The 12,500-nt window shown below is 39.5% G+C and overlaps 1 protein-coding gene across 1 annotated transcript in view; it reads right to left on the bottom strand.

Moving 5' to 3' along the window:
- The window catches only part of LOC138051352 (uncharacterized), a 543,513-nt gene that overhangs the window by 424,075 nt on the left and 106,938 nt on the right, over positions 1-12,500 (bottom strand). The gene's annotated exons all lie outside the window — the stretch shown is intronic.

Genomic DNA, 12,500 nt, shown 5'->3' on the forward strand with positions numbered 1-12,500 from the left:
TAAAATCCGTTCCTTCGAAGTGGGTGCTCGGGGTTCAAATCCTGTCCAGGGGCTGCTTTTACCTTTTTCTTTTTATTTGCTACCACAAGTCCTGGGACAGAGTGGTCAAAATGGAGGATAGTACTTCATTTAAGGCAAAGTGACAATGAAGGGTAATCCTTCATTTTAGGAAGAGATCGTGTTGCAAATTCCCCACCCTGGGGTCAGACCTCACAGTCAAAACCCCGTGGGTAGCCTGATTACCCCTCCCCCAGAGGCTTAAGATTGATAGGTGCATTAGAAAATCAGAAAATTCGCCTCTTGTTGAAATCTAAGAATTCTTTCGCAGAAGTTAATTTTGCAATATTGACCTCCTAATAGGAAAATAAAAATTTTCACGTTATAGCGCAGGGTTTTCAGTAAGAGGCGGCGGTCGGCGAAACTCGCCGGCGACTGCACGTAAACTCACCGCCTACTTTTCCTTGGAAATTACCCCCCAAATTTTATGAGTAACATGAGAAACATTCGCACAGAGCACAAGCCTTGGATCGGCAAAGTTTGTTCAAGAAAAACAACAGAGAAGTCTGAATTCTGAGTAATTTCGGTGGCCATTTCTGTTTTATTGTCCATTCTAAGATGAAGCACACAGGTTTTTGAGGCAGCGGTCCAGTAAGTACTTCACCCAAAATACTGGAGCGAACGTTGACCTGTGCCTCAAGGACGTAAAAGACGAAGGCTCAATCGACTGGTTGATTCTAGACAAGCCAACCTGAGCAATGCCCCCGCTTTTATTCGCAACAAAGTGTTCGAATTGCCTATCGGCCCCGTCAATATTTTGAATCCACTGAAAACAGGTCTTCTGCCCCCTTTATCGGAAAACTTAGCCCCACCAGGAGCCCATCTGGAGCGCGCAACTTCCATATAGCGTCTGTGAAACGACGTTTTCACAAGTAGGTTTATTTTTAGACTAGCCCTTCCCGCGAATTAGGTCAAAAAACAAAGGCAGTTCCGGTTCGGTGACCCTATGACGTCAGCTTAATTTCTTGTAATTGGTCATCGGGCTCCTGTGGGAGTCTCATTAGCGGGAAATTCAATCTGAAACGCCGTTGCACGAAAATAGGTAAGTTGCACGCACCGGGTGATGGGCTCCTAGCCCCACCTTGGATATTGAATTTTTGTTTTTGTAAGCCCTTGATAATAACTTATCCAAATAAAAACGCTCCCCAGCCCGTCATTGTGTCGTTTGGTGAAGCGAAAATCATTGCTGGGCGAAGCCCCGAACTCCCCACATCTTCGAAATGCACAACAATGTCGTAAGGGTATTGTAGAAAAAAGCACTCTACGAAAAGGACTGGGACCAATAATATAGGTTGGTTGATCCAAAAATATGTAGACGAAAATAAAAGGATGTTTCAGTTGGTTGTAACTGTTGCGTGTCAAGAGCTCCCTCTAACAGTATTTTTATCGGATTGAAAGTTGTGTCGCTGGGGAGAACGTGCAGTGACTGGATGCCTCCCATCTGAAACAAAACCCTTCTCCTGGTAAAGTAAACTTTAAATCTGTAGAAAGACCGAATCTGGGGAGGCATCTGAAGACCGTCATCGAATATTTCTCTGATAACCCCGCATCCAGTGGGGGCGTACCACGTAGCAAAATTAAGCTGTTGGGGCCAGTGATCCATGTTGGCTTCTGAAAGCCTTTTTTTTTTTGCCTCAACCAAGTTTCTGTGGGTTAAAATGTTTTTTGTTGAAAATCTTTGCCCTAGCCCTGAAACGAAAAGGGGAAGGGGTATATTTTGAATTTCCCTTTCAAATTTCCGTCTCCTTCTCCTTTCTTCCAAGTTACTGACACCCTCTTTTCACCATCCTCCCCTGTCGTGTAATGACTAGCCAGCGTAGCTGGCAGTTCTTTTTGGAGAGCGAGAGATTTTGAGCGGCGCAGAAGGCTGGGGAAAGGAAGAACCTAGCTGTCCTTTCCTTCGAATTCCTTTCCACCGGGGAAAACCCCTCGAGTTCTCTTGCGTTCCGTAACAACAGAAGGGCCAGCCTCACAGGCTATGTAATGACTGACTGATCCATCATCAGGCCTGAATTTTGAAAAGGTTATTGTGGAGTTCATTAGATACGACGTATGCCGATACATTAATAAATCATGCCTGAAAAATACAACAGCTGCAAAACCTCTGCAAACAGTATCAGGATATAGGACTGATAGAGAATTTTCCAGTAAATGTCAACTTTACAAGTTGCTGAAGGCAATTCTTTACAACTTGTTAAAAACATTACTTCAAAATATAGAGTCTTTTTTATTTACAAATAACTAAATGCGGTCTTTCAAAAAAAGACTGAGAATTGCCTTCCATTTTTGCATTTCTAGTCTTGCTTTTCTTTCATTTACCTCGGCACCATATTTCTCTTTTTGAAAGTCTAACTCCATTCTTTTAAGTGCTAGTTCTTCCTTTTTCATCTCTACTTTCTGATTGTTTTTCTTTGTGAGCATGTCTATTGCAGTACGCTTACTAGCACGTTGCTGGACCCCTTTCCTCTTTCCACCTATATAATATATGTAATTTCAGTTATTTTCAAATTTAAAACCTGGATTTTTTGTTTCTATCAAACAAATTACCCCCTCCCCACTCACCCACAGGAAGCAGGAAAACCTTTGTTATAGCTACTCCCTATTTTGCTCCCAGCCCTTGCAGAAAACAACAATAGAAAAATATGGGTGCTCTTGTATTTTGTCTATATACACTGGCATTTTAGCTCGTAGTACTTCCCGTTGTCACTCTCGCTATAACTATCATTTTCACTGTCAGTGATCTCTTTGCCCTTTTCTAGACTCTGAAATGATGCAAACATGTGATGTTAATAAGAAAAGGGGATCTTCATTTTCTTCATTTATAGGTATTCAAATGAAAATGGATAGGAGAAATGCTTTTCAGCGTCTGAAATCAAAGAACTAATTATTAGCTTTTACCTCGAATTTTTAGCCACTTCCCCCTGCCCTACTATCCTTAGGTCACAAGAAATAAATCAGCTTTATTTCAAAAGGGATTACATTTATTGCAAGAAGTGGAATCTCAGCAAAATATCAGCATTCTTCTAAATGTAAATAAGAATTGGTTGTTATGAGCTTACTTGCCATTCTCTTCAGGGCTGCTGCTCTTATCTCCTCACCCTACCTTTTGTCCATGGCCTCTTTCTCTTTTTATTTCCCTTCTCTCTCTTTTCTGCAACCTTCTGTTCTTTTAATGTCTTCCAAAAGTTGATGAAGTTCATTTAACTCTTCCTCAGTACCAGACCTAAAAGCACATAGTAAAAAAATGAAAAACTTAGTCTACCCCATGGTGTTGTTTCCAAACTCCCTTCAGTATTGCCATCGCCAAAACTCAACAGACCCTTACGTGTCTACTGCATTTCCTGTTACTGAATGAACATTCAAGTGGAAATCGCCGAGATATAACCTCGCCTATGCCATGTTGAAACAAAAAATAAGGCCGCGCGCGGTTGTGGGATACGGCGTTAAAATTGTTCTTCCCAGTCCTCCGAATTACGTCACCAGATCACCTGGCAAGTTAGGCCCAGTTCAGACGCCGCTCCATTTATGTGCCGAACCTAACTGAGGAATTACGTACGGCAAAGGAGCAGCGTCTGAATCATTTTGCTACGACAGTTTTAATTTGGTGCGTCAAAAACGTTAGAGCGACTTTCATATGACCTTGAAAAATAAACGTAAAGAAAAATGCGAAACATTTAATTGGCTTATCGAACAAAAATAAACGAGCGCGAATTTTCATTGGTTTAGCGAACGCGGATGCAAACAAAGTCATCTCTCCATGGAACTTTCTGGAAAGAGACGAACATTTCGCTTTGACGTCATTTGAAATGCAGTAATGTGATTGGGCAATTGAACTGCTTACTGCCCATATTAGGAGTTTCCTTGGCCGGAATAAGGAAAAGTTTTGTTTTAATCTTGCCAGACATTGGTCCGTGAAACAAAAAGCGGACACTTTTTCAAGGTCGTACGAAAAGCGCTTTAAGTTCGACAGGGTCTGACGCATTATTCAACACTGGATCGGCTGGCGATTCATACGGCGTTCTTTTCATGACGTGCCGAACCAAATGCATGCTTCCCGTAAGTCCCTTCGAGAACGTGTTGATTCATCCTCGTAAGTTTTACGAGGAAGAGACAATGGCGGCAAAAGACCTAGAAGAGCGTAAACTGTGGAAAAGATTGAGCAAATATTGCTTTTTTGTTTTTTTAATTTTTTTAAAAAAATTAACAAACTAAACTAGTGAGAAGCACTCTCCGAACTGTCTCTGTAAAACTTGTTTGTTCTCCGACGCGTTTCGTCAAATTAACGTAGAGTTGAGACTTCTTCAGGGAGTTTTACAATAGTACATGAAACGCCTGTATTTAAGCAATATCTGATGGCAAAAATGACGGCCACAAACATTAAGGTTTGACCAGATTTTCGAAAGCTGTGAAAATATTAAGGCTAGGCTTGCGAAACGATGTTTTGGGACCACGGTTTTAGCTAAGACCGTGCCATCAGATTTGCCATCAGAAGAGGCTTAAATACAGGCGTGTAATGTACTATTGTTTAACTCCCTGAAGAAGCCTACGTTAGCTAGACGAAACGCATCGGAGAATAAACAAGTTTTACAGATACAGTTCACAGAGTGCTACTCAATAGTTTATATATTTAAATTTTTATAAAAATTGTTAAAATTCTCTAATCAGAGCTATCCTCTGCTTCACAGCTACCATCTTGAAAATTGAATTATGGCGCGAAAATGTGGTAAAGTAAAAAAGTAAAGTAAAGTAAAGTAACCATATTTAACGTCGATAACTCATAACAGGAATTCAACTGACAAACCTGAGGTCGAGGGTGCGCTCATTTTACACCCCCGTCTCCATCAGTGCTCCGTTTTATGGGGGATTTAAAGCTAATTAGGCTACACTGAAAGGAAAGAAGTCGAAACAAGGATTTGAGATCCGGGGATCGAACTCGGGACCTATTGCACCAAGGCCGTGCACTAACCGCCGGACTGTGCCATCCTTGATCCTTTGGTATCGGACCCAGGCCTTTCTCTTTCTCCCTATTGAAATAAAGATTAGGCTCAAGACACAGTGAGCCGTTTGAATCAGATGTCGCGCCAATGTCTCTCCAAAGGCGGACTTGACTCAATTTGGTTGGGCACATGAGTGGAGTGGCGTCTGAACCGGGCCTAAGCACCTTGATTTCACCATAATTTGGGGAAGCACACATTTTCAGTTAAAAGACAAAACAAACAAACGAACAAAAAACGAAAAAAAAAAAACACGTTGTAAATGCCTGCAATAATCTACCATTTTTAGAATCAAATCTAACCCTTAAATAGCAAATGACGTGAATAGATTTCCTGCAAAGCTGGGAAAAGTAGGAAAGAACAAGGTATAAACATCATTCACTTCCTCTATTCAGGGAGTAGAGACCAAAATATACGTTCAAACATCGCTACAGAAAAGGCCTGGCAGAGAATTCCGGCAGAGAAAGTCCTTCCGATTAATCCTAGGTAGTTCGTAGAGTTGAAATGTGGTGTACATTTCAAAATACAGGGCTTTTTTACCACGCAATCTACAGCTCTGCATGGAAACTAGGCTGAGATCTACCTTCACCTCCTACCACGCTGTGAATGAAAGAATGGGACTAAAAATTGATGGAGACTTCGCAAATAAGTAGGTAGGTGCGAAGCACATAACAAGATAATGGGAATGAATGGTAAACGGTAAACTTTATTAAATACTCCCATCAGGGCTTTTCAGTATCTATTTACACTAATTCAAAGGCCTGTCTCTAAAAACTATATATATAATCTAAAAATTACAAACTATAAAAAATAAAAATTAAAAATCCTCCCAAAGCAGATTCTGCAATTTTTGTTTAAAAGGATCCAACTGGAGTTCTTTCATGTCATCAGGCAGGGCATTCCACAATGTTGTTGCTCGATAGTGGAAGGACCGCTGGCCGGACGCCGACTTGAAAAATGGAATGTTTAACAGATTACTATTTCTCGTTGCCAAGGAATGTACATCAGATCTCTTTCTAAATTTATTACATAGGTATGGCGGAGCTAAGCTTTTGACACATTTAAAGGCCATAACAGTATCCCTGTACTTAACGGCAAGATGAATCGGTAGCCAATTTAGCTTCCGTAATACTGGCGAGATATGCTCGTGCTTTTTTGTACCAGTTATGATGCGAGCAGCAAAATTTTGAACGCGTTGAAGTTTTTTCAAGTTTCTCTTAGATGAGTTCGCCCAGACGGAAGAACAATAATATAATTTACTAAAAACTAAGTCCTTAATTAGAGTTAGAATGTTCGGTCTGTCTAAAACATGCTTAATTCTTTGGATCTGACACAAACTAGCAGCACAAGAAGATACTATATTAGTCACGTTTTCATCATAGGTCAGACTTGCATCAATTGTAATTCCTAAGTCCTTAGCAGAGGAAACAGGATATATCTGTTTGCCGAGAAGCGTTACGTGAATGTCACGTGTCTGCTCACGTCAGCATTTTTGCTCGGTGTTTATGTAAGAGAATATACCTGTTATTATAGTACGCACTTTTTCTTCATTTTAATGCTAACCACGCCTGAGAGAGTCTATTTGAAATTCCGATTATTTTGTCAATTTTATCTTTGGCTTGTTGACATGAAAAAAGGCTCAGCGTAAGAGAGAAATAGCTTTGTTTCTTCGTTCACATATTTCAAGACACAAACGCAAAAACCTTCAAAGTTAAAACGTATTAGATTTAGTTCTCTTTCAATGCCAACTTTTTTTTCCAGAGAGAGAACTATCTTGCACACACATACACACGCACCTCCACACCCACACTGACTTAGCCTCGTTTCTGTCTGGATTGAAATCGAGGCTAACAGGATCCAATATGGTGGCGCCACTCTGTCTGTAAGTATATATATTTTTTATCTTTATTATTTTCAAAGCAATTAAATTAGTTTAAAAGCGGTTTATTTAAATAAATTAATGTAAACCCTTTAAAAGAAACATTTCCATGCCTGTAGTAAGCTATATTTGACTAAGAAAAATTCTTGCGAGATCAAAATTTCCTCATTCCTATGTTGCCGGAACAGAGTAATTGATAATTTTTGGCCCTTAAATTGGAGGATTTTTCTTCGAGTCCATAGATGTTCAATGAAAACATTTATTATTCAACTCTTATGCCTGATGATGTTTTGAATCTATATCTTTTCTCAGGCAAGATAATTATAATGGATTTGTTTAATGACTGTGTGATATATTTCAATTGTTTCGTTCGAGGGACGGGTACATGTTTCAGATTAAGTAACATGGCTGATAAGGAGAAAAATTCGGATGCTTCTGGTTTAGTATACCTCTACCTCCTAAGGCAAAGCGACTACATACACAAAATAGGTCGATAGAGAGGAAATTCATTCCAAAAAAAGCGAAAGGATCATCCCTTGACACTCTAGCTTCGTAAAGACGAGCCTCACAATAGGCTCCACGAAGAATTGCCCATGAAGAATTGTTCTGGCATTCCACATGTTGTTCTCTCTACACTCGTGTACAGAATATACGTTATACTACAGACAGGGGAGAATGTACCTGCTAACACGCACAGTTTTGAGGTCCCCTCCAGGTGTCTCTATAGATTGGTCCAAGACAGTACTTCATTTGTCGAAAAAAGACATAATACAAAAAATGCCGGGAAATGCATAATGTTTGTACTTTTAAAGCACGTGAGTCAGTTCGAAAGGCAGCAGAAAGCAAAGATGATAAAGAAATGCTGCATGACCTCATCTCAGTCAACAACGACCTAATAGCTGCTGAGGCAGAATACCGTAAAACGTGTTTTGCTTCTTATGTCAGCAAATCTAGTCTAAAGCACAAAAGGTCGAAAGAAAAGGGAGGTGAAACATTTTATGACTGACACTACAATGAATAATGAGGACTACACGAGCAAAGGTTTCCAATTTACCGCACCGTTCGCTTCTACTGGTGATGTAAAGATACAGATGACTACAGCCTCTGGGAAATACACCGCGTCAGTTCCACGGGCTGAGGAAGTAACAACATCCACGGGTAAGCCGCGTTTCACGATCTAGCCTCAATTAATTTCCATAAATAAGAGTGGCTGAAGTACTTTTAACAAAACGAGCACATACAGCTCACCTTCTGCAACATGACATAGAAGCGATGAAGCATGAAGAACCGATTTTAGTTTACCTTTCTTTATTAACTTGAAAGGCAAGGGATCACATTTGGCGTTTAGAAATTAACTGACTGCCCAAAAGTCGTCTTTGAAAGGAAATAAGTGCAGTTGTTGGTGATACCCTTTTAGAAGTGTAAAAACATGAGAATGGAAAATAATTGGAAACTAAAGAAAGTTACCAACAAGATGACTTCGTGATAGTCCTGCTCAAAAACCAGTTTACAATAAAGTAATGAACCGAGATTAGCTGAACAAAAGCTTGGAAGTAAGGGTATTTAGTTCCATGTTTTTTGGATTTTCAGATTCAAAGCTTGTCTGGCTACCACTTCAGTAATTTCTCCAGGTGGCCGAACAATAAATTTCCAGTGGATTGCTTATCAGAATGTCCGAAGTGACGATGATTTTCCCAATAGAAGGCTAATCCCTCTCTACGATGCAACGATCGTTTGGGTAGAAGACGTAACATGCCATGGTTTCAGAGCATGCGTGAGAGAGTTGAAGAACTTTGACGGGGTTCACAGAAACGTTTATGTGGTGAGTGATTGCCATAGCAACAAAAACATCGGCATTAAAAATTAGTGGGTCAACGAAAGGAACAGATCGCTTTCAATTTGGTCATTATGATCAAATTCAACTTGTTTGGATCTCGATCACTTCAATTAATTAAAACTGATCACGCGGTCTGCAGATGCGAGTGATCAACAACAGATATTCCAAACAGAATCTCAATTAATGAACAACATTTTTGATAATGAACCGAGAAACTTGAATTTTCGTGAATTTCGCCTTCTCCAGAAGAAAAGTTTAAACGAAAATCACAAGACCTCAAAGAAGAAAAAAAGGTTTTTTTGATCAGAAAAGACCGGGAATTCGCCGAGAGCTTAATTCCCAACGCCGCGACATTGATTCATCTCCCAAAAAGACATACGTACCAGTTGCAATTTTTAGTTGTCCAAGAATAGCTCAGGTGAAATAAATTAAAACATATAGCAGAAACGACTGGAAAGCTACATTCAAGCACAAATGGCTGAAATGTTTTTGATTTATACGCAGGACATTTTAGTACTGTTTAGTAGACCCAATGCATGGAACACCCCTCTGAGCTCCGACCTGTACTTTCCTAACACCAACGCTCCAACAAGAGCCGAAGGATACAGCTACTGCAAGGTACTGAATCTTTGTAGAAGATCGTGCAAAATTCAGTCCTTGACGATCAACGTAAGAGTCGTTTTAGTGCACACAATACTTAATAGATCAGCAGCGATAGTGTTTTCAATTCAATACGACATTAATTGTGACTTGGCTTGAAGGCTTTTTGCGACCGGTGAAACGTTCATCTTCTGGCGCACGTACTGAAAACAAGTAAAATCTCTCTCTCTCTCTCTCTCTCTCTCTCTCTCTCTCTCTCTCTCTCTCCTCTCTCTCTCTCTCTCTCTCTCTCTCTCTCTCTCTCTCTCTCTCTCTCTCTCTTTCTCTCTCGTTTACTGTAAAATAACAGTTGCAGTTCAAAGCGCTCGTTTCTGCATGCAATAAAACTAAATTGTTGCTAAAATTCTCTCAGACCGTGAGATTTGATAGGGAGTATTACAGTCCTCCAAATGCATCAATCTAATTTACTTTTTATCTCGTTACCTCAGACCGTAACGATCACGGATTTTGAGGTTTGCCTGAAAGATAAGCAGCAGTATGACGCGCCTTACGACCCAATCACTGTCAACTAAATCACTGCGGGATATAAGTAATATATAGGATGCACAAACCATGACATCATTTGAAGTTGCAATGGCGAAAATTAGGTTCGATTTCAAGAATTTGTAAAAGAAACAGCTATGGAGAACAAACTTATTTTCCTCCCCAAATGATTTCGGCTTCGTTCAGAATAGAGGCCGTAAGTAGAACTCATCACACTCCAGTTGAGTGCGCTCGACTATAGAACACCAATTAGAAACTCTACGGAAGCAGCATCTTTTGTCAACTGTTTGATTTTTTTTGTTGTTCAAGTCGAAGGAAAGTACTGAACACATCACAGTGAATGCCTCGAAATACGAGCTCTCAATTACGCATGCATTCGTTCCCAAAGTTAGTCGTCTTTTGGTTTTACATGAGATCGGGATTGTAGTCAGGGGTACCCAACGTCAATTTTCGAAAAAAATCTGTTCGGAAGACGATTTGAGACCTAGAATTTTCGGAACATTTGTTGTAAAATTTCTTGCTTGCCTTCCTCTTCTAAGAATTTTCGAACATCTGACAAATGGTATAACTGCCCATTTTAAACAGATTTGTACCCTAAAAGGGTCACCTAGAAATTTTGGGAGCCTTTTTTCTTGCTGAAATTTTCGAAAAGGTAAGTTTTGATCCCTATAATTTCGGATCACCCGACTTTCAGCCGGGAAATCCGAACAGATGAAAAATTTTTAGGGGATAAAAATATGCCTGTATCTACCGTAACACTAAAATACGTTTAACAATACTATGTTTAAGTGGTTTTGAACTATATTCTCGTTGGGTGCCCCTGTGTAGTGCTCCAGATATATAGACCCTGTTCACATTAGTTTACAACGGCCAAATAGAAAAAAACCCTCAAGTTGTTATAAAAGGAACCAGAAAATCCCATTTCTCAGATGATTCGGCTTCGAAGAAAAACTAAAGCATTAGGGGCCTGGAATTAACTCCCTTGTGTGTCTTAGCTGTATCTTGCATATACAATCGTAATTGTTATTCGTTTTTAGCTCTTTTATACTCTAGGGATTTTTAGTTTAGGCGTATAATAGTATGTAATGTAAGGTGATCTTATTTTAATTCATTTAAGTGTCTTTTGTAAACACATGAAACAGTAAGCTTTATACATAATCGTGATTGAATATAGGTATATCTATTTATCTATAACCTTTTCGATTGAAAGTTGATCTCTTATCCACACTTCCAATCAGTAAAGTTCATTCATTTAATATTAAATACCACGGCTTTCAGTGTATTTCTCCATGGCGACCTTCTGTTTAATGTCTTCAGATCTCTAGAATACGTGAATTCTCGATGACTATACTCTTAAGCCCAGTCAGTTGAAAACAACGGCTAGAAACTACTACCTCTTAAAACTCTGTATAAAGACACTACCCCAAGCAATCTTCGCCTTTTCTTATCACCCATTCTCGATTCAAAGCACGTGTTCGAATCCAGTTACATGTTTCCTTCGGATCACTCTCGCATTACCATCTGTTCAACGCGGCTATTCTATGACATTACACAACTCCTTTGTGTAGGCTCTCTTTTCCGAAGGAAGAAACATAATTTCTTGAATTCCCCGCACCCAAAAAACTGACAACAGAAATGCGGTGCGGGATAAGCAGACAATTCTTAGCCCATTTATTGAACTAACCAACTAATCACAAAACAAAAAACAAATGTTTACACTGTTTAGACACCAAAAAATCAAACAAACTGTATACGTTTAATGCGGCCAAAGTAAATTGAATAAACAAAACCACTTATAATAACTGTCGATTACTAGGAAAAAACAACTAAAATCGTTACGAGGAAAAGGATTACAGGATTTCAATCAAAATATTAAAAAAAGAACAAAATTTAACTGTCCGCTTGTAAAAATCCACTGTTCAGCGAATATATACTTGCTACTTTGCATATCACACTTCCTTGTCATAGTCTCATGCCGGCACTTAAAACACACTGCCGACAAACGCACCTGCGCTTGGGAATTCAAGAAACCATTTATCTTTTGTTTCATTACGCTTTGCTGCATTCAGGCAAGGATAAATGAACAATGAATTTTAAGGTGACTTAATATAGCAGTTTTAAGAAACATTTACCATGATTGCAAGAAATGGAGACATTGAGAGGATCACTTCTGTCTTTGCTCTTACAATGACTTCATTTGTTACAATTTGCGGCTTCAACGGGATTCGAACCCATGCCCTTTGCAATATTAATGCAATGCTCTACCTCTCCAATGGAGCTGCAAAGCCACTCAGTTAGCAGCTGGTCAATTCTCTGAAATCGCCTGAATTTTTTGATCGTCTGTTAGAGACAATTGCTTAAATATTGTCAAGATGAGTGCGAGGATCACTTCAATCTGGGAAAAAGTGTAGATAACCTTGGCATTGCAATCTATATTAAATCAGCTTCACACTTGGTGTACATCACTAACAGATCATTACTAGTAATAGTTTTCACTACATCTGCCCCCGCCTAAGATAGTATAAAAGGCAATTGAGGTACGCTTAAATTATATACTGAGCATGTCGCCCCTGTTTCCGATTTGCGTCTG

The sequence above is a fragment of the Montipora capricornis genome, chromosome 6, assembly GCF_036669925.1.
Source record: "Montipora capricornis isolate CH-2021 chromosome 6, ASM3666992v2, whole genome shotgun sequence".
In the NCBI taxonomy this organism is placed as follows: Eukaryota; Metazoa; Cnidaria; class Anthozoa; order Scleractinia; family Acroporidae; genus Montipora; species Montipora capricornis.